Here is a 4,593-nt window from a genome sequence, read left to right as displayed (position 1 = left end):
CTCATTTAAGTTCAGTAGGTCTTAATCCTAGGTCACTGGCTGCAGGATTGCAGTCTTAACCAATGGCACACTGACCTTCCTTATAGGACAGGAAATTAACATGAATGTGAACCAAAATTAAACCATCATTTTAATTGGCCATCATTAAAATGTTGCAGTGAAGGTGTTTTAATTATAGGCTGTTTCTCTTCATTGTTCATTAACCAAAAGCGGTCTCCAAGATCAAATGCAACTACGTCCACATCACTTTAAAAAAACCTAACCCCCCCCCCAAAAAAATCCCCCCAAAATTATCCCACAGGTGGTTTCTATGGCGACATGTGCGATTGCAGTGTCATGTCAAGAACTTGCCTCAAACACACACACACACGCATAGAGCGAGAATAAAATGCTTGTGGAAAATCTACAAAGAGATTTAGGGATATGAAAGGCAATCAGTTTTTAAGAGCATAAAAGGTACTTATAACCTCGGCTGTCACAGCAAGTCACTTCCATGAATTACAATTGCAAATGGATTCAAAGCTATAATGATGCTTCTACATTCCTTGCCAGATGTAAGAGTTCATACACAATGCAGTCTTTGTACTCAGTGCGTTTCATATAAAAAAATCTCATGAAGTGTTACTACATGGCAAAGCTCAGGTGCCACAAAATATTAAAGAGCCTTTATTTTATTTTATTTTTACCTCCCTTTTAGGATTTAGGTGGGGTGCTCGCTCTGTGGTTCAGCATCAGCTCTGCATGCTAAAGTTCCCTAATTCAATCCCCATCAATTCAAGTTTTAAAAAGGCCTGAGAAAACCTCTCGGACTCTTTACCTGGCACAAACCCAGAAACCCAGAAAATGCAAGAATGCAAGTCCCACTGCAAGAGTAATATATGAGCAAAGGAAACTGCTTTCTACTGAGCCAGGCTATGGAGTTTTGTGGCCCTAAAGCTTGAACTGTTTTGAGGGCCCCTTCACATCCAGCAACAAGATTTGGGTTGCCCCTGTGACCTTCTTCAATGGAGTTGTTCCATGACAGATATATATATTTTTCCATATTGTTCCATGACAGACATATATATTTTTATTAACTAATACATCTCAAATTTTGATTAAAATGGCTGTCCTGTATTTTCTCACCCATCCAAGTCACTGGGGTGAAAACAAATATGCTATACCTTATAGTTTTTAAGTCCTGCATTGGGCAAAAGATTCCTGCAGTGCAGGGGGTTGGACTAGATGATCCTCATGAGATAATCCAGGAAAAGCACACACCAATATATATATTTTAGAAAGGGGCAGCTTCTCCTCCTTGCCCGCTCTCCAGCAGCCGCTACGAGTTGCCTAAGGAGGAGGCCAGCAGCAGCAACCATGGAGAGGTCATGGGAGGCTCCCTCGCTGCTGCATGTTAGGTTTTCTTAATATTGAGGTGGTCAGTGGTGCTACTCAGAGGTGTGTGTTTGTAATTATAACCTGCATGGCAGCACACCTGAGGTATCTTAATTTAACTAATTAGAGGAAGTTTACCTACTGCACCGAATGCAGCGATGTGATAGGGTAATCGATTATTTTGAAAATGTATTCAAGTTGATCAAATGCTTTGTATGGTAGTGGCTGGTGTAGAGCGGTGAGTTGCAGCTGTTCGGTTATTATTTAAAAATAAGGTAAGCAAAAAATATTGCAGGGAAGTTTTTATTCCATCGCCCCAGTCACTGCGCAAACTCGGTTGGCAAAGAAAGTCCAACACCGCAACCACCATCCCTTGGGACAAGCACCAGCTCCTCCTCCTCCTGGATTTTGCCAGTGGCAGTGCTGGCAGGGAAAATAGGGACATTATGGGATCAAATCAGAAGCTGGGATGGCTTTCGTAATTCCGGAACTGTCCCTGGAAAACCGGGACACTTGCAGGGCATGCAGTCACTTCCTGGACAAAGGTGTTATGTACTGAAGTTCTCACCCTGGGCCAGCAGGGGGATACTGTAGATAGTTTTCACTCAGGTCCGCATATGCAAATAAGGAATTGAAAGTGACATTCAGTGACTGGATAGTTACAGAAAGTTGTTACTGTTGCTTTTGTAGTGGAGCTCTGTATAAGCAGGTTGGCGGAACCCTTCAGCCCAGTTCTGTTCTGGCCTGTGAATAAACAAGAGCTGTTTGAAGAATCACTGTGTCGTCTGATATGTTCACCCACAACTTAACAAAAGCTTTTGTTTGCAGATTAAACATAACTCAAGGAGGTGTGTAGCTAAGAACAGGTTGGGCAGCAGAGGTGGAATGGCTGGGAGGGACACACAAATGCAGGGAGCGTCAGCATTTAAAGGGATACCCCCCATTGCTGTTGCCCTGCCAGACCAGGCTGGCCAGCCCTGCCCAGCCCCAGTTGCTAAGCAAGCAGAAGGACTCGCTGCCCACACAGGAGGGAGGGAAGGTGTCAAACACAAGGCTGGTTGCCCAGTCTCACTGGCTAGATGCACAGGAGCCCATCTTGGGAGGAGGGCTGAGAGCTCCCTCCCAGAGGTGGCCTCTGAGTCTGGAGTGGCTGCAGGATTTCAAGCAGCCTGGAGGACTCTTGTGACCAGCATGAGAAACTCCAGAGGCTCCGGTTCTCATCTGAGCCCATCATCAAACTAGGGTTGGTGAGGCCACCCTCAGCAAGGAAGCCAGGAATCACGGACCTGTGAGGTGGGGAAGTCTATCCCTATGGAGGTTTTGAATTCTGTGGAAAGTGGCTCCCGGTCTGGCCAGGGGCAGGCGGAAGCGACGGACCCTTCTCCTACCGCTGCAAGCCGAACAGTGGAAGAAGGGGCATCTGCAGCGGAGTGCCCCATTTGCTACCTCTCCTTCGACAATGTCTTCAGGGCCCCTCGCCTCCTGCCTTGCTCCCACACCTTCTGCTTGGAGTGTCTGGCCAGGCTGTGCATCTTCCTCAAGTCAGGCCAGAGCTTCCAGTGCCCGTTCTGCAGGGGGAGCGTCCCCTTACCCTGCGGAGGAGTCCCCAGGCTTCCAGTCAACATGGACATCGTCCAGCAGTTCCCCCCGTGGATGAGGGAGGTGCAGGAGGTCTGGCTGGACGGCTTCCGTCTGTGCTGGCGCAGGAAGCTGCCAGGGAATGCAAAAGAAGAAGAGGCCTTTGCGGTGCTTGTGACCCTGGAATTGCTCAAGGCTGCCGCGCCCCGAGGGTCTGACCCCAGGGAGCTCGTTGTCGCCCACCCCGTATCCAGATGCTGGGAAACGTGCTGCCTCTTGTGGGACCACTATCCTGGACTCTTCTGTGCCACTGCCCTGATGGTCTTGGGGCTCTTGCTATCCACAGCCCTAATGTTTGGATTGCAGCGCTGATGCTGGAGGTTGCAGTGCTGAGCTGGGCTTGGTTGGCTGCCTTCTATCAGCTACAGTGCAAGGCTGGTCACTTGCTTTGGGTAAGGTGGCTATTTGCATATGCAAATAAGCACATCTCTCTCTCTCTCTCTCTCTCTCATTATAAGTGAGTGGTGAAGTTTAAGATTAAGCAGGTTAAGTGAACACTTTGCCCTACAGAGGCAAGTGGACCAGAGGAACAAAAAGAGGCACATTTTAAAATCCACCAAAAAACACTGGATTGTGCAGTCTGTGAAAACAGGCAGATTGTGTGTTTTTCTGTGATTCTGTGGTGACGTCAAAACTGCAGGACCCTCCAGCCTGGGCCCCTCACCTCAGGCTCCTGGAAGTTAAGCTCAAGACACCCCCTCCAGCCTCTTCAGTCTTTCCACCTCCTTCCCACTTGTTTTAAGCCTTTTCCACCATGAGGGCTAGAAACAGGCCTGTCAGCAGCTGCCAGCCCAAAGGACTCCTCCCTGCCTTGAGTTACTGTGTCCTGTCCCTCCATGTGTGAGCCACTTGCCTAGGAGTGGCGTGCAGACACCCATGGGTGCCAAATGCGTCTCCCATCTCAGGTGGCCACCTCCCTGTAGCTCCAGGCTCTGAGGAAAGACCAAGCTATGGCTGGGAGTCCTGAGCCACAGAAGTTTGCAGGCCAACGTTTACAAGAGCTTTCCTGCGGCTGCAACAGCAAACTGCGGCAGCGACCTCGCACAGAAAGACCTTGGAAGAAAGCATTTCCTCACCGCCACACACATGCCTCGTTCCTTTCACAGAGTCCAGGCGAGGCTGCAGTGAGGTGGAGGCAGGCAGGGGCCATGTGGCCACCACAGATGGGTGCCAACTTGCATGGTCTGTAGGAGGGAAGAGGAGGGAGCAATTTGCAGCTCTGCCTCCTGCCCTTGAGCTTTCCCTACGCTCGCGGGTTATTAGAAGAACTTGCCATTAAGAACTTGAACTTGCTTCTTTCCTCCTCCCTCCCAAATCTGTTTTCCTTTTATGCCATGCCTTTAAGAACTGTAACCCTGAGGGGCAGTGACTGTTTTGTTTGTTGTGATCCATAAGCTGTTCTGGGAAATTTTGGGGTCTGAAGAGTGAGATTTTTCAAAAATAAAATAAAATTGGGGTATGTGTGTGTGAATAAACACTTATGTGCATGCCCTGAGAACTACTGGAATTATAAATATATATATATATTTAAAAAACTGGCTCAGATACAGGACATGTCAAATGCACAAACACGAAGTGTCC

At 48.4% G+C, this 4,593-nt stretch overlaps 1 long non-coding RNA gene across 1 annotated transcript; it reads right to left on the bottom strand.

The window, feature by feature from the left end:
- Window positions 1-1,661: 1,661 nt before the first annotated feature.
- LOC310663942 lies at window positions 1,662-4,584 on the bottom strand. The gene is made up of 2 exons (XR_014504701.1): window positions 3,866-4,584; window positions 1,662-3,811 (listed from the first exon to the last, which is right to left on the bottom strand). It is a non-coding gene; the product is annotated as an uncharacterized lncRNA (long non-coding RNA).
- Window positions 4,585-4,593: the final 9 nt, after the last annotated feature.

Source organism: Podarcis tiliguerta (genome assembly GCF_965153285.1).
Source record: "Podarcis tiliguerta genome assembly, chromosome: 14".
Classification (NCBI taxonomy): Eukaryota; Metazoa; Chordata; class Lepidosauria; order Squamata; family Lacertidae; genus Podarcis; species Podarcis tiliguerta.
This window is presented reverse-complemented; position numbering and strand designations above follow the sequence as displayed.